Here is a 19,061-nt window from a genome sequence, read left to right as displayed (position 1 = left end):
TCTATCTTCCAAATGTGTGTAAAAGTGTATGTGACGTCATAAAATATTAAAATATTGGATAACATCTGTTGTTCTTTTTTAACCCTTCCTTTGTTCCTTCAAATCCAACTATCTAGAGTTGCGCTACTCTGACTCCAACTATATAAAATTATATTGCTCAAACTCCGACTACATTCGACTCCACAGCCCTGGTCTGGAAGATTAGATTTGTATTCTTCGACGATTTGTTATCGTTCATTCATATCAAGAAGGATGATTCCGACTAACTCATTGGAGGCCCCACAAATTGCAATTAAAGTGGATAAAAATCTTATTGTTATAATGAATGGATATTTTTTGATTGAAAGGACTATATCAGAGCCAATTAAAGTTTCACTAATCAAATAAAGGTTATAACCAAAGCTTTAATTATTGAATATATTTGGCCCTATTATTGGTCAGTCAAATTTTGAAGTGCAAATACACAGCAGAAGTAATTTACCTTTTTCCATAATCCCAATGAAAAAAGAGTTAGTATTCTCATAAAATTTGTTTGTTTCGGCCTCTTGGATGACACTCATCAGCAATGTTCACCTCACATGATATCAATAAAATAAATAACAACTTCAGAAGACAAGAATTACCCAGTAAATAAGTAAGAAATGACAGCTGCACCATTTTAAGGGAATTCATGAGGTCTGTGTTGTTAATTATTGTGCAATATTTAATGCTCCTAGTGGACAAAAAAAGTCTCGCTAAGAAACCCACATTGTACAAATATTCAATACGTGGTTTTCGTTTTGCTAATTGGGTTAATAGCTTTAGCTCCATCTACTTATAAGCGTTTTCAATGACGTTATAAATAGTGTAAAATGGGATACTTATTTAGGACTATAGGCTACATTCCCGTCCAGTTTAGTCCTGCCTACCAGTCTTAAAAACATATATATCTTAAAATCATGAAAATTTGCACGATTATGTTGTCACAGTTTTTAACGTTTTAAACGCCCGCTTCCCCAACTTTTGAATTAGTCTTGGTACTCCTGGAAAGTAGGGGCCATTTTCTACATCCCTTAACATTAAATTTTTCATCCATATTTGTCCAAGGTTCATGTCTGTTATGTTATTTTTGATAATTCATTCTATTTCCATAGATTTGCGTTTGTGAGTTTAACCAAATCCAATGATCAAATTCATGATGTCTTTGAAATATAACGTAGATTATTTTTTTTTGAACAAAGGACTATGTATTATTCATGAATTTACCCTTTAGACAATGATGAATTCCTTACATGTACAATATATTATAAAGAAATATATTGGAGCCTAAGGGTATAATCATTATTTAAATTAGACGAACTTCATGATAGTAGATAATTTGACCTTAATTATTATGAATAATAATATTCTTTGAAATTATTAAATGAGGGCAACTCTCCGTCCACCCACTTTTTCTTGGTAGGAAAAGAGAATACCCATCATTATTCAAAGTATTCCGATAGCTGAAGGAAATGGTTGTAGATATATGATTATACATGTTCTTAAATGTAGTATTTTATATTTAAAAAATGGATATTTTTTAATGGCATTGGTAGATATAAATGGTAGTTTTTTTAAAAGTTTGAAATTTTTCTTTACCTCATCCCATACCCCTACAAACCGGTTTAAATACAAACACACTCTCTCATGGAGAGTAAGTAGGGACACGTTATGCCGCCGTCTATATCAATAGTACTAAAGTCTTCCCCTGGATCCACAGCATCATAAAAGACAGACATTAGATCTGGCAGCAAGACAGGAGAACCTATCACAGTAGCAAAAAAAAAAACCTCGATTTTCTTGATTCTGAGAAGGTGATGTATGTTCCGCCGAATTCTTGGCCTCCTAACTTGTCGGAATTGAATATTTAGACTATTTTGTTTGGAGCAATGTTGAACAGGCTTCCAATGAAGTTCGTCACAGAACCATAAGATCCCTGTGAGCTAATATAAGGTGGGCATACCGGACTTTACCCAATGGGACGTTATTGTGAACAAGAGGCTGATCTAATGGCGGTTTTATTGATTGAATGTCAAGTTTATCTTATAATGATGATTTTCGTGAAAATTAAAAAAATCAGCGTATTTTTGTTTTTTTCCCGGCTTACAATTAACGTTTTGATGAACCACCCTTTAGGTATATCTTTTTCTCTTATAATCAAAAAGTTTTTGTTTGATCTCATAAATAGTTGAAGCAATGATCCATGAGTTAAAAGCAAATTTAGTTATTTGTTCACATGAACTTATCATCTTGATGTAATAAGACTGTAGTACAATGTCATTTGGCTAAGATGACAATTTAAAATATCTAGATCAAAACTTTTCATCAGAATAATATGATGCCAATCTTTTTTAAGATGCAAGAAACATTGCGAGTCTCAGAATATATAGAACCATGTCAAAAGAAATGTGCCGGATGTGACTATTATGTGACTAGAGATGGGATTTTGTAGGAGTGTGAAGAGAAGGGAGGAGCGAGAAATATGGTATCATTGAATTAAGACACTTGTATCAACGGGTTCTTCTTCTTTTCCCCCCCTAGTTTTTTTCTTTCTATTTTATTATTCTTTGAAGAGTAGATGAATAATGGTAATGATTTGATTGGTATTGTGAACAATAATTTATTAAAGTTTTAAGATATGTGGGGTTTGATTATATAAATGTATATGTGGATGGTTATTCTAATGAAATAAATGAACAAAAAAAAAAGAAATATATACATAATAAGACACTCGTTAATATTAGGTGCTGGTTATATGATTTTTGGGTAGATAAAACGAATTACTGCAATAAAAAGGAGAAGATTCAACATTTAAAGTAATATTAGTGCAGGGAAAATATTATAATTATATTTAAATCTATTTTATTATGCATTTTTCAAACAATTTATACTAAAAACAGGAGGGAATGCTTACTTCCGAGGAAAAAGTTAACACCACGACGACTTATTAAATTATCAACTAATAATAAGAGATACCACAAACCAAAGCCATTTTTCCTTTTCTCACACCTAAAATTAGTTTTTTCTTTATACAGATGCCTTCTTTAACTATGACCCATTATCTGGATTCCCTTTAATCTTGGTTTAAATAGGGCTTCATGACAGTATTTCTATGACTCTTATTGTTGAAAACTGGAGGAATAAATGGTTAGGTATATTTTAAAACCGGAGTTGTGTGTGAACCTTGTCTTGTGTTGAGACGGATAATTTTTTTTTTGTTCACAACTAATTCTGTCCTTAAAATAAGTTGGGCCTAGATCGTTCTCATTTAATATTCTGTTGAAAGTTTATTTTAAAATTTTGAACATATTTATAGTGACATCATGTGAAGTTTATAGTCTGTCATATATTTGGTACAACTCGTATAAAAGGGATCGGGAGAAAATTGATGATTCCCTTCTCTGGGCTCTGGAGAGAACAAGGGCTCCCACGAAATATATTAACCAAAATAAATCTCATTAACTAGCCACTTCCATAGAGTTAGACAAAAATAGCTTTCTGGTCTCGAACAACATATCTGTCTAGTAAAATCTATAAAGAACCATAATTTTTTTTTTTATATCGTTCTCGCACCGAATCTCAACAGTAATAAATACACGAATCCTCTCTCATTATTTGAACATCACGTAAAATGGAATAATAATTGATTAGAAGATATGATATAAAATTTAGGGATGATGCAAAAATAAATGCACAAACCAAAACAAAAAAATATGATGAAAACATTCTTTCTTATTTGCAAAATAATATTACAGAAATGTTGTTGTTTTTTTCAAAAGAACTTTATTACAACTAAAACACCAATTCAATTAGACATAAAAAAAAGAAGCTATTTGTCAATAGTAAAAATATATTAATTGTGTGCCACAGTATCAACAAAAAAGGAAGTAAGAATGGTTTTTCTCAAAGTTGAGTGCGAATTACATTTTTATTCTTCAATGATTAATGATCGTCCGCTTCTATCAACAAATTATACTTTTTAACTCTTTAAGTATGCTAGAAGTTGCACTTAATGTAGCCCAAATTGATCATCACATTAAAAAAATAAAAAATAGATATTTTTTATTTAAAAATGCCAAATTTGAATAAAAAGCGTATAATAGACTCAAATATGTATATGAACTATTTGGGGGAATATACTAAGTAAAATATATGGTTCAAGCCATTATTTAGTCAGATAAATGAAAACATAATTAATAAGAACATATTATGTTAGACCCTTCTTCATACGAGAACTTTCAAACTATTAAACGACGCAGTTATTAAACATAAAAATTTCCAAATATGACATATTTACGAAGTTTTTTCGTTTTTTTTTTAAATTTTAACCTTCCTTTAAAAAGTAAATACTTAAATAATATAATTTTAAAATATGTCAAACCGAATACATAATGTTTTGTAATTTGAAATGTGACTAAATAGGGTCTCCCAACAATAATTTAAGTGTTACATTTATTTATCATATACCACATTTTGAAATATTTAGAATAACCAGATATACGAGTATTACATATCTATGTACTTGTGTTCAAGGGGAAATTACATATGTAGGAATGGGAATTTTTGAAAGCTTGAGGAGAAGGCGGGAGTGAAACGTATGATATTATGCAATTAAAATCCTTGTTATTAACAGCTTCCTGGTGTATTACTGCTATACAAAAGAGAGCCTTCTACATTAAATGTAGTGTGCCTGGAAAATATTTAATTTAATTTATTTTATCGTATATTTTTAAAACTATTTATAACAAAACAACTCTTCTTTCAGAGGTTGATATTAACAGCATGGCAATTTATTTAAAAATGAATAAAAAGCAGGCGCATCAACTGTTTTTTTCTTTTCTTATCGTTAAACTGTGTTTTCCCTACAACAATCTCACCCCCTAACACATATTTTGTATCTTGTTGTTAGATTGAGGGTCTACTTTATCCAAACTTGGAGATTGGATGGAAAATGAGCGCCGTTCATGCTTTTCTGGGTGATTGAATGGTTAAAAAGAATTAATTGAACCATTAAGGGGATTTTTTTATTATTATTGTTCTCAAGCACATTTTTATTCCAGGACAGAAGCTAGAACTAAGTGGCAAAACTTGTTTAACATTTTGGGTAGATATTTCGATCGACCTTCTGTCTGATTACATTCATCAATTTTTTTGTTCTCATTCGAAGTCCAATTTTTTCACGAACCCAGTAATACGAGTTGTACCAATATGAAACACTTTAAACTTCATGTGACGTCATTTTAATGATGTTTACAACTTGGAAACACGCATGACGTCATTAACATTCCATCTATAAAATTGGACTAAACCGAATTTGAAATAAGACCGATTTCTTATGTGGGATCCATCTTGACCAACAAATTTTTCTTTGAGGCTGGTGCAGACCGAACTTCATGAAATGACCTACTTAGTTTGTTACATCAAAAATTATAACGGTCTTAGACTTATCTAGTATTCTAGGTTTGATTTAGGGTGAATATTTAAAAATGCTAGGCTGTGTTATAAAAAGTAGGGACTAATCATGTTAATAAACAATAAAAAAACTAACTTACAAAAATCAAAAGTTGTCAGCATGGAGGCGAGAAGGCAAAGGGTGTCTGATTTGCTCCACGTCCAAGTGAGTGGGGATAAGATCATGAAGGTCGAAAGGGTTCTCCTGGAGTCTTGTTTACAAGATTACAAGTGTAATGGCTTCAGGAAAGAGCCTTAAGAGGTCCTTTGGCAGTGGGAGGCGCCGGAAAATCGGGATCATGGAGGGCATGGTCACTTCGATTACCAAAAGTCTAGCTAAGTCGATGAGGCAGTACGCCGCGGCTCTCAATATCAGTAATTGGGCTGGGAGGAGATATGTGTAAGGATTTGGGGAAGTCCTCTTTTGTACGATGATATCGGCAATTTCTTTCAACAGCAACCAAGGTCATCTGGATCAAGAGAGACCATACATTTTTGACTTGGTTAAAGCCTAAACGACGGTTTGGCCACTCTTTTCCTTAGACTGTTATTCCCTCGGATGAACCATTTGAAGTGTAGTCGAGAAGAGAGCCTATGCTACCCCTCACTAAAATTTGGATGACCTCAAGGCCTCCGTCTAGCAGCAGAGGGCGGCCATGTCTGAGTCTTTCCTCAAGGAGTGCTGCAGTGCATTTAAGCCCAGGTTGGAGGCCTTAGTAGCAGTCAAAGAACATCATCTAGAAAAATGGAAAAATGTACTCCTCTTGCAAAAGTTTACCTTATTTGTTCGTTTCAAAAAGTCAATGATTTTTCTTTGCACACTGTATATGCTTCATTCGAAACTAAAATCAAATGCGCTTAAACAAACTAAAAAAACACATAACTATCCTCAAAATGACGTAGCTGTCTTAAGCTATTCCAATAAACAAATAACTAAACAAACTACTAATAAGCCAATAATGATCATGCCCATTGTCCATTAGAAGGTTCCATTAAAACAAGATATAATTAATTAAGAAAACAGATTTTTGTTCAACTAATCAGCTTATATCCATTAATATTATTTGAATGGTCTGTTTTGGATATCTAATTAAATGTAATAACCTGAAACCATGAGAATAATTATAATATTAATAAAAAATAAATTTAAAAATAATTACTATCCTTTGCCCTTCCTTAAAGAGGGTATCATCATCAACCACTAATATCTATAAAGTATATATAAATATAATCTAAACTGCATTGATACAGTTTTCACCTTGTATTCATTTACCTGTTTCATCTTTATGGGGTTTTTGTTGAGCATTTGAACACTATATAATATTATCTAACGTACTACGTACCTACCCCGCCCATGTAATAAATGCCATTTTTAATCATTAAAACAATTTATACTCTACTCAAATATTATTTAAAAAATCAAAAAATATTGAACAAAACGTCGTGCTTTATTTAAAAAGTATTATTTGAAGTATGTACCACTGGTATTCTCTTTTACATACTTCGACTCTATGGAATATGAGCCCTTGAAATGTATACCCATTCCTGTTGAAATTTGTATTTTATGAATAGTTATCTTATATTATTATGTAAATGTTCCGAAAAGCCACGCAACCTTTAATAAGATAAAATCAAATTTCGAGTGATATTTTTTTGAAAAACATATATATCAAATTAAGGCCCTTTTTCCTCTTTAGATATGAAGTAATATAAGTATATAATCAAATAACACCTACATAGAATGCTCAAACAAAATCATTTTCTGAGATGTAGAAAAATAAGAAGAACGTCTCTGTATTATTATAATTTGTATAAGAGTAAAATATGTTGTTTTCATTTGAGAGAAAAGGCAAAAGGGGCTGAAGCCTGGCGGCTTCATAATTCTTTATTTTCTCTCTTAGTTCTGCCATTCAAGCCAAGCCTAAAGCGCATCTTTTGGCAGAAGAAAATAAAGAAAAAATAATGTATGTACTAGTTGTTGTGGAATATTATGCGAGTTAGAAGTTAGTCGAACTAAATATTATGTAGTTCTAAAAAATGATTAGTCTGCCTCTTGTTCTAAAAAAGAAGAAGTTCATTTCGTACCGTTGAGTTTAAAACAGCAATAATGATAATATGTTAGTTCTTGTGCTTTTTTATAAGTATGGTTTTAATATTTTTTTTGTAGGTAGTGAAGAAAAAGAAGGAATTCTTCTTCTTCTTTTCTTGTGTTCTGCAGGTGAGTGCTTCTTTTTTCCAACAACGTGTAACAGTATGACGATGAAGAACAAGAAGGCTTCCACGTCAAACTCCTATGAATTTTTCTCCCCTCCCCCCAACAGGTTATACTTTTTTCCCATTTTTCGAAATACCTGGGAGCCCTTCCTCCACCACCTCCTCCTCTTCAGGTTGAATCTTATAGAGTATACTATGGATTCTGTACTCCTATCTAAATAATATTTTCTCCCAAACAGTACTTAATAATTATGACGTTTTTTTAGGGCGCGTAGGTCAAAAGGTCTTGGTAGAACCATCCTACTACCTATGAGTACTGAGTCTCTATAGAGGAAGAAATAATATATGTAGTAAAACACTCTAGCCTTGAGAACTGTAGAGAAATAATAATAATAACAAAAATAATAATAAAAAAAACCACCTCAAGCCAATTTATGTGTATTTTACCTGGCTTGTCTGTTAAAAACCATAGCTGAAGTGAATGGTTTTCGGGCGTGCACACGCTGTTTTGTATTAAATATATATTATATTATTTTTCATCATGATTTCAGTATCCATTGGCAAGAAGATGTTGTTGAGAATTCATAAGTGATTGGAGCCTTGGATGGATCAGATCTCCCTAAAAAAGGAAAATCAACACTTCCTACATCATCAATTTCACTACAATATACATTAATTCAACAGCAACGATATTTGAAAGCGAACATCTTGTATATAAAGAATAGGAAGGAACCCTTCTTCTCCCACTCCCACTTCAAGAGGAGGACAAACTCCTAGGACTACTCCTTCTTTTGGACGAGAAATATCAACATCACCTTCAACATCTTTCAATAAGACCCCATACGTATTCTACCCTGTTGATCCGGGCTTTTGTAGAACTTAACTTATCGACATTCGTTGGAATAATACAAACAAGCATTTGTTTGATTTGTATTGCAAAAACAATTTCGATTGTTTCAGAAGCTCGACTCTACAGGTATCGTACTGTATGGTTACAATTCATCTCTTCAATCCCAGCTCACGACTGCAATTTGCATAAGAAGGAACACGAAATATAAGTACTCTAAATCCCGAAGAGTTCTACTCTTCTTATAAGTTATAATTTTTATATTTCTCTATCTCTCATTTATTCCAAAATCTATCCTAACTTCTTCCCAAATTAAAGAATAATAACACTCTTTCTACATCCATCATCCTTTGAATATTCAGACAGTGTGTGAAAAAGGCCTCAAAAATAGGTTGTAAGGTCTACTTAGAACGTATGTATTAGTAATACAATCACCACTCATTTCGCGCGTAAATACGATTTAATAAGCGACAAAAAATATCAAATTACTTCTTATAAATTTTATGCAAAAAAAAAAAAAAGAAATAGTCATTTGTTGTACATAATATATAGCTCCTACAGGGCGTTTAGAATTATTTTATGAACAACATGCAAATGTTTTTTAAAGAGAGAGTTAAAATTTTTTATTTTCCTTCCTTCCTTCCTTTTTTTTTTTTTTTTTTTTTTGAACAATGATGATAATTACAGAAATTATTCACAAGCAAAGTTTCATATGTGTAATTCTTCTGTAGAAAAATGCCCTAAGCGTTCTACAGGTGTCGTCTACAATACATATTATGTGGATAAGGTAAAAGAATACCTTCCCCATACTAAATAAATCAACAGAGCGGCGCATCTGTGTTGTCGTGTATTTAGTTGTTGGTCTATAGAGTGTGCACCTATACAGACTACCGCTGTCTGCTACCTCCTTGTTGTTTTGTCGGTTTAAAAATACAATCAAGGATTTCGTAGCTATTGTTATGATTATAATGCTATCAATAACATGTTTAAAAAGATATTTAACAGAGAGTTTCTTTCCATACATTGTTAGATATTAAAGTCTTTCTTTTTATTAAAATTTTTTTAGTTGAATAACATATACTATCTAAAGATTTGAAATACATTATATTTTATACTATATATTAAAATAGAATTGATCGACAGGAAATGGGAAGTGAGAGTGGATAAGAAAATTATGAAAGAAATATTGTTTTGTATTTTCTAAATTATATATTTTTTACTTTATAATACTTATATATATATTTTATAAATAAAACTATTTACTTTTTAATCTGCTTCTTTATTTATTTCAATATTAGTTATTGTTAATACGGAGGCGCTGGGCTTTCAACAAAAGTTTAACAGAATACTTTTATTGTCTTTTTTGTTTTGAGGCGATCATTTTTGTACGTTTATTAAGACGTAAAAAAATTAACTATTATGAATTATTTATTTGAAATTGTGATAAACCAAATCCAAAATTCAACAAAATACTTTCATTTATTGACAAAAAAAAAACCACTGTCTTTTCGACCAATTTGTCTACAAAATTTTGCCGGGGAGAGGGAATGTAACACTTTTTCATATCCTCCTGTAGTTACGGGGCCTGATACCTCCAGTAACCAGGGCTGTAGAGGCGTCTCATGCAGATTTCCCCCTCTTTTTGAAACTAAAAAAGAAGATGCGATTTAAGTATTTTCTGAAATAAAATTGTCAATATTGGAGACGCAAATACACCTAGGCCCTTCACTCTCGACGGCACTGATAGCTCCCTACCTCTAATTACGGATTTCCCAATGGATATGGAGAAGAAGGAATACACAGAATGAGGAAATGAGAAAAGTTTTTGAATAATAATAATATATCCTACGAAGATTATGCAAGAATGACGTTATGAACTAATCAGGATGACGTCACATTTTGATTTTTTTAAATTTCTACATATGCTGCAATTGCGTCACACACAATATGTGAGTCAAGGTTAGATATTATACGAGTATACTTAATGAATGCCTAAGTCAGTTTTTATCTATTCTAATGCAGTATTTACGAGTTAAGTCTTATACATATACTAATCCATGGTTTTTATACAGTTCTATATTAAGAACTGACAAATTTAAATATATATTAATAGAATATGTCTACGTGATTACGTTCTTAAGTAGGAAAAATCATGTACCGTTAAGGATTTCTATCGAAGATAATTTTGATATAAAATACACAATAATTATTTTGAATATATTATATTTTTGAAAATATATTTTATCTAGTATTAGATTGGAGTAAGGCCTTTCTAGTTTTGAACTTCTTCATTGAGTCAAGTTTCTGTTAGGAAATTGTACCAATTTTTAATTTCGGTTATGTTGAAATTTTATAAACATATTTTCTTAATATGTAATAATGTTGTTTAACAATTTTTAATTCAAGATAAACTCTTGTTTTATCAAGAAAGTCCAGTGTCTGTAGTTGGATTTTTACTTTAATTTTGAGTAGTAATCAGGAGCGTTGGTTACTTTCATTATTTGGTGAGATTTAGCCCTTAAAATTGTCAACTATTAATAGCCAAATGAATTTTTTCTGAATGCGAGTATTTGAAGTTATTAATTGATAAACTAGTGTTAGGTTCGAGTATTGATAAGTAATTATATAAATAGGTTTAGAAATTTCCCTGATGATGATTACTCAATTGTTTTGAGTTTTAGGACTATTCAAATGTCGAGTTATACTCGAACCCAACACTAATTTGATAAATTAGCAATTTCACAAATTCAGAGGAAATACATTTCTCTGTAAAGGTAGAATGGTACTTTTACACTAAGATAGAGTGATAATATTTTTGATTAAAAAAAAAGGCATGTGGCCAGATCAATCGGGGTTTTAGGGTTTAAAAAAAATGAATATTTGTAGGTTAATAAAATTTAAGATTAAAATATTATTAAATTTTGGCTCATTTTAAATTTTTTTAGTATTTATTTTGGGTCTTTTTTAATTTCTGATTATGCTTTTATTTTAAGTCTATCTTCTACTATTTGTCCAAGAAAAACCGGAAATTTAATGGATTTCCGCAATAATTCTCCAGAATGTAAAAGGAGGACAGTTAGTCACCACAATGCTATTAAACAAAGTGGTAAAATATACGTGTTAGCTTGAGGAGATTTCTTTTCTTACGATAAACCTTTTTCCGCGCAAGATGTTACTTTGAGATAACACCTCAGATGATGTTAATCATTATATCTGGTAAAGTATGACACTTTTTCTTCTCATTAATTCATGAAGGTTGTGTAGTTTGTAGAGATTTATGCTTTAATATATCAAAGTATGAATTAATTTCAATTATTTAACCTACATTATTTATTGAACTGGTAAGTGTTCAGATTTCAATGACTACCCGGTAGTATTAGTGGAGGGATAATATTATGAATATTTATATTCATTTTGTTATTCCCTTTTAAAACAATTAACACCCAAGATTGTTTTGGGAATGCTTACTTGAGGGGGAGAAGTTAACACTAAGACCACCTATTAAATAAGGAACAAAAAAGAATATAGAGAAGACGCAACAACCATTTTTCCTTTTCTACTTTTCAAAAGTAGTTTCTTCATTACTAATAGCTAAACTTAGTTTTTTCTTTACACACATCGCTTCTTTAGTAGTTAGTTATAGAGAAACATTAATGACACCCAGAAAACTCCATGCAAACGTAAAAGTTGCTGCGTAGCCAACTATACATTGATAAATATTGAAGACCCTGTTTTTTGTTTCGCCGCTTGGTTTAAAGCTTTGGGTTACAATAATAAAAAATATTGAATTAATATAATACATATTTTCAATGGGACTTGGATCGAGAACCTAATTAAATTAAAAATCCTTTAGATTTCTCCTCATTGTATCCATTCAAAAATAGGAAATATTTTATTGCAATAACTGAAGATCCACTACAGAAATAGAATTTAAATTTAATCATTTGATAACAATCTATACATTTACAGATATTATGCAAATATCTAAAAAGGCAATTGAAAGAATAACACTGAGGATCATTTTTTTTTCTCCCAACCTAAATCTTTTCCTGTTTATATCTCTGTACAGTAGGGTGTGTTGTTTTGTAGGGACTGATCAATTTTTTCGAATATTGCAATGGGGGTATCGGGAAAAGTTCTGATTGGATAAAAAAATTATTTGTGTAAACCTTAGCAAAAGGTTTCAGAGGCTCCCCCCAAAACATGAACTTTTAAAATTTTCATTTTTTCCCATAATTGATTTGTCTTGTGAGAATGACTAATCTTCTATCGTAAAAGACAAGATGACCCCACTTATTTTTCAGAGGAGTAACTATTTATTAGTTATCGACGATTATTATTAATACATTATTATGACAGACAAAATTGAAACATTATTATTTCGCTTAAAATACTAAATTTAATATGTGCAACCATTCCCCCGCTCTCTCAATATGAAAAAAACATAAAATTTTTGATTGATTATTACAGGATAAAAATGTCAGATTCTTAGGAATCATATTTTCGGCCATAATTGGTAATAATGAAAAAAAAATTGAATTAATAAGAAATCCATTGGTTTTCTAATTAATGGCTTTAGTAATGTGTATCTCGCGTTGTATAAGATCTATTGTTTCACCTGTAATAGTGTTAGAAAGATAAGATTTCGTACTAACAAAAATTTTCAGACAATTTTTTGATTGTTTGACTCAGCATTGTTTGAGCAGTCGTCAAAAATGAGCATCAGCATAGAAAAAATACGCCATATTTTACAGCTGTTCTTCAATAAAGGCGAAAACACAAGCCAGGCAGCTGAAAATGGAATAGTATTTATGGTCATGATACTGTAACAGCCTATTATGCGGTATTTAGGTTTAATTGATTCCAATAATTTTGATGTATGTTTCGTCGAGAAATCGTCGAGCTTGACCGTCATGGAAACATTTTTTTTTAATACCAAGGAGAAATACAAAAAAAATAAAAAAATCTATTAAAATTTGAATATCAAAAGATAAAAGAAAAAAAATGAAGAAATTGAATTTCCTATAAAATTCAAATGGATGTCTTTTAAACAAATTGTTACATTACTCGGAATTTTTGACAAAAACAACGCATTTGTTTTCCTTTTAACTTCCTTCCCCCCTTATCCTTTAATTTTCTAAAATTATGATTTTTGACACACTCTAACGTACATTGTATATATCTTATGTTTATGCAATTACCACCCAAGAGTTGAAAATAATAAATTTTGTTATTATTTTCTTTTTCGATTCAAACTCAAAGTCAATCATCCTTGAAGATAAAAAATAGTAAAGTGCTTATCTTATTATTAAAATATAATATACAAATGTATTTAATTCCTAAATTTGATCTTTAACCTAGCAATGTAAAACTCTCACATACGTTTTTCCTATCTGTGTAAACATACATTTTTATTATTATTTCTCATTCTCACTAGCAGCTGATAAACCCTTAATTTATGACCTTCCTCTCTTCCACTTTCGATTTATTTGAGTTTGTCAACACTTCTTTTTTTTAAAGATTATAAGAGTTCTTTTAGTTTTATATATGTAGATTAGGGTGAAGCTGATTCTCTAAATCATTTCAAACAAGTTTTACTTTTTTTAAATACTGTATATGCACCTAATAAACAAAGTTTCATAGAAATATATTAATACTTACTAGGAGCACAAAAACGATAAAGCTTTGTAAAAACTGACAAAAAACTATGAAAATCACATTTTGTGTTTTGTAATAAAGGGTCTTCCTATAAGAGGTGTTACTTTGATATTCAAAGAAAATTGCATTTTTTTTAGATAAATGATTGGATGTTTATTTCAAAGTAAAAAGAAAAGTACGCCATTAATAATGGAAAACAGGACCAGCCAAGTGTTCGCCACAGCAACACCTATCCTCAGGGTTACTCTCCGTCTTTTATGAGCTCACACAAATATTTCATCCGATTTCGTATATAATAATCATATGTTGTATGTAGTAGGAAAGGAAGTTCACTCCTCAGGAGTTAATGCCATCAGCTTACGAAAAGAAAAATCACTCTTCAGCTTGCCAACTACTAAAAAACGGCAGGATAAATAATGCAACCGATTTTGATAACTTTATTTTATTTATAAAAATAATACATTTCTTAAATTGTCAGAATGGAAAAATAATGGCAAACTTTTCACGAGCATAAAATATAGTTACATTTTTTACTGAGGTACTTTACTATAATATGAGTGGAAATGATAACTTTGTGAAGGGTGTTTAAAAATTTAGAACGCCTTTCAATGACCTATAGCAATGATGGAATGGGATAGGGCAGCACAAGACGTAAGACTTATCGGTTTTAAGTCCCATATTAAGGAACGATACAATCCTTATAGAATTGACATCTTTTGGATCTATCATCCTTTTTTTTTTTGGTAATAAATATGTGGTTTCGGAAAAAATGTAATCATTTTCTTCGAGTAATATATAAGATTTATGGTCTTTAAAATACATATTAAAAATAATGATAAAGTTCTCCATTGGCACGGACCACATAATCTGAAAACACTAGTGGAGCTTGTTCTAGTTGAATATCATCTCATGCAGTCTCTCCATATGATTTTTGGAAACGTTTTGACCTTTCCTTCCAATGTACTCTACCGGGCCATGCAAAATTATTTACGGATGATGCAAATATACTTTTTAAGAGGTTTTGTGGCAACTAATCTGATTGTTTCGTATTTCTACTGTTGAAATAAACAAAAATCCTTCCTGCAAGAGTGTAACAACTTCTACACGTGAGGCCATGTCCAATCAGGAAACAAAGAAGATCGAAATTGCAGCCCTCCTCCGAGCGGGAGTGCCTCATTAACATTAAGGAACAGGTTGGGGCCTCGTTGAAGACAATTTGCAACGTTTCCAAGCGCTTGGAGGGTGGGGGTGATCTCAAGCATTCCCCTGGGGCTGGCAGGAAGCCCACTGTCTCAACAAGGCAAGTAAAGGCAGTGTTCAAGAGGACTCCCAACAGGTCCATTGCTAACATGGCCAGAAAGATGGGAACGCCGACATCAACTGTTTCAAGGGCATTGGAAAGGGCTGGAGGAAAGTCCCTGAGGCGTACTGAACGCCCTCTGCTAACTGAACGTCAGCGAGAAGTCAGACTTGAGCGTGCCAAGAAAATCTTGAAGGATATCAAGAGCTCATCTGGACGCATCATCATTTTTTCAGATGAGAACACTTTTACGGTCAATCCTGTTTTCAACAGGCAACATGACCGTGTTGTGAGCTTTGGAGATGTTTGGAGATCCAACGGGAAGGCCATGAAGCCGGTATGATTCCCCACTGGCTCAGATTAACAGCAGAGGATTATGTGAAGATTCTGGCGTCCAAGGTCCTTCCGTGGATCAAATCCATAGTCGGCAACTCTTCTTGGGGTTTTCAACAAGATGGAGCACCCGCCCACGCTTCCAAGAAAGCTCGAGAGTGGCTCAAGGACAATATGAACTTTTGGCCAAGGACTACTGGCCCCCTCAGAGCCCAGGTCTGAACCCACTAGACTTCTCTATCTAGGCGCACGTGAAGACCAAGGCCTGCAAAAAACGACACAAGTACATAAATGCCTTAAAGGCTGCTGTCAACAAGGCCTGGGCCTCCATGGATGCCATTACATCCAGCAAGTCTGTGGCAGCTTCAAACGTCGCCTGACCAGTGTCATTGAGTCAAATGGTGGCTACTTTGATTAAATTTGATCACAAACTATTTTATTATTCTAAAAATGTATGAATAAATTGTTCCTCAAGTCATTCGAAATGTCATTATTGTCCGCAATATGTTCTGAACAAAAATCGGCAAATAATTCTGCACGGCCCAGTATATGGCAAAGTCTATTAAGTAATTACCAGAATAAAGAAACAAAAAAGGGCTCAAATTACACCTACATGACACTTGGAAATTTTTAGCGGTATGGGTATCTAGTTGAAAGAAAATTATAACACCTGAAACATCTTTTAAAAGCAGCGATGGGACAATTAAAATAAACAACAAAAAACCCGATTCCAATGTATTTTTGAAAAAAAAATTGAAAAATTAAATTTTTAAGAGAAATATTCAAATTTTAAATTTTTTGAAAAATAATTTTAAATACACATATAGATGTTCGTAATGAACTTAATTTTTTGGAAAACAATTTCAAAATCCCCAGTTATTTAAGAAAAAAAAAATTTTTTTTAGTAAAAAATTTCAATAATTAAATTTCTAGTATATAAATTTTTGAAAAAGAAAATTTAAATATTAATTTTTTTGAAAAAAATTTCAAAAATATATAATAATTCACATAAAATTAAATTAAAAAAAGTTGAAAATTTTGGTTGTTTCTTTTGTTGTACAAATTTAAGAATTTATTGGACATCGACCTCATCCTAATGTTCATTGTATATATAACATGTATTATAATGACTAAATAAGTATTTTACAGAGAAATGGCTAATTATGTACCTATGTGAAGAATTGTGTAAAATATGTATGGACTTACATACATACAGAAGGCAGTGCGAATGTATAATTTTCGCATGTAATGCAACTTAATTTAACTCCATTCTCTCTCCTTGCAATTTAACGGATTAAATATTACTATAGCTTGGATATAAATTGTAACTATGCCATGGCGTTATAACACCGCATAAAAAATACAGTGTAGTTTGTTGTCAGCTGTCAATTCTTCTAATTCTTTTACTTTTATCAGTATTCTGAACGTTTACTGGTTGAATTCGAATATGCTCTTGTTAAGCTGGTAATAATTATCAATTAAGATTTCCACTGTCCAGTAACCCATAATATAAGTCCCGCCACTCTCTCTGTAAAACTAAAGGAAATAGAAAATCATCGTGGTTACCCTTTCAATTTGAAGAATGTTTGAGAGGATAGAACTTTATCTGTCATGACGTTTTAGTAGATAAGCTGCAAGCAGCCTAGATAAGATGGAGTGCCCACTCCGTATAAAGCATAGACATATAGGCTGGAATTACTAGCATGTCGATTCTGGATTCTAATACGAGTACAACAAAGACTTACACGTATAGCTGAAGAGTAAACTCTCGTTATTACTCTTCGTCTTTGATGAGAAAATCCACTAGGTTTTACTTAGATCTTTTGTCTTCCAAACTTAAGTATTAATCACAAATCCTGTTCGGCTTACAAACTAGAAAAAGGTCCTTCCGTTTTCCATGACATGTTTTATACACCCGTAGTATTCATTCTCGGCTCCGTTTCCTCCTTGCACTTTTACAATTGCTACTTACTAAAATTATATAGGACTTTTTTGTAAGTACTTTTGTGTTTTATATATAATAGTCTGTTATTTTATATTTGAGTAGAAATTATAAGTATATATCATTTGTTTTGATCAATTGATTTATCTTCTTCAGTGATTGCTCATTTAACTGCATAGTACCATTTCATATACGGCAAAACCCCGATATCACTACATTACCAGGTAAACCGAACAACACTAATAAAATAAAATTTTGTGCCTTTTCATTCCGATTCTTTTTTAACAATAGGTTGCGAGACAAATATAAATAGCGAAAATGAAATTGTGGGCTATATATACATACTTAGTCAGAACTGTTCACGAATCGTTTTTGTTAACCCTGTCAACTCCTTGATATCAAGAGCAAGTCAAATCAAGAGTACTTAGACATATAGTTCGATTAGAAGCTAAAGACGTAGTTTTATTTGAATATAGTGCTGTTCGAATAGGGCTGAGACGACTTCATAAAAATAGTGAATTGCTATTCAAAATGTCATTTTCCACAGTTTACGGTTATTTTAAATCGTCCAATACCATAGTCAAGTTTAAGTCCCCAGTTCTGATATGAACAATTTGTTCCTATTTGAACACCTAACTCATCTTTACAAAATTTTAGTTACCTTCAGGAAAAAGTAATTATTGAAGCTTTAATTTCGTTAGACAAGACTAGACGAAATGTATTCGTCAACAAGGTATTTTCATGTTAATAACGTGACGAGATATTTTTTTCCCTCATACCTTTTACTAAAACAAAACTTTTCTCCTCTTGATGAAATAAAGACAAGACCAAATTTGGCGAAAAGTGTTTTAGAAGAAATGGAATGAAACGAGACGAATTTAAAAAATTGAGGGCAAAAGTTAACAGTGTTCCACCTTGAAAATGTATTTATTACTGACTTATACTGTGGCCAGCGGTACCAGAACCAAATCAAAATGAGAGAGAGAGGGCAGTTTTTGTTAATCTTTCAACCTCCAACTCCAAGTATGTCGGCAGAAACGGCGTTAAAAAGGGGGAAAATATACCTTTATTGAGATCCAGATTTAGACATGTAGAAAATATGTTTCGTATTTAATCCCTTTCGCTCCTTCACGATACTTATTCTCTCCCTTAGTAATGAAATGCGTACAGCGTTCCTGTCAGTTTTAGACATCTACTTGAAATTTTAAATATGTTGTGACTTAATACATAAACAATCTTGAACAAAAATTCAAAAGAGAGAAATTACCAATCTATTTTTTATATTATATATACTAAAG

General features: G+C 31.6%; 2 long non-coding RNA genes across 2 annotated transcripts; one reads left to right on the top strand and one right to left on the bottom strand.

Moving 5' to 3' along the window:
- Nucleotides 1-2,624: 2,624 nt before the first annotated feature.
- On the bottom strand, nucleotides 2,625-7,255 carry LOC121121013 (uncharacterized). Its single transcript, XR_005865310.2, has 3 exons — nucleotides 5,571-7,255; nucleotides 2,933-3,150; nucleotides 2,625-2,801 (listed from the first exon to the last, which is right to left on the bottom strand). It is a non-coding gene; the product is annotated as an uncharacterized lncRNA (long non-coding RNA).
- Nucleotides 7,256-7,443: 188 nt separating this feature from the next.
- On the top strand, nucleotides 7,444-9,800 carry LOC121120163 (uncharacterized). The gene is made up of 2 exons (XR_005864923.2): nucleotides 7,444-7,586; nucleotides 7,637-9,800. It is a non-coding gene; the product is annotated as an uncharacterized lncRNA (long non-coding RNA).
- The last annotated feature ends 9,261 nt before the right edge of the window (nucleotides 9,801-19,061 follow it).

The sequence above is a fragment of the Lepeophtheirus salmonis genome, chromosome 6 (genome assembly GCF_016086655.4).
Source record: "Lepeophtheirus salmonis chromosome 6, UVic_Lsal_1.4, whole genome shotgun sequence".
Taxonomy (NCBI): Eukaryota; Metazoa; Arthropoda; class Copepoda; order Siphonostomatoida; family Caligidae; genus Lepeophtheirus; species Lepeophtheirus salmonis.
This window is presented reverse-complemented; position numbering and strand designations above follow the sequence as displayed.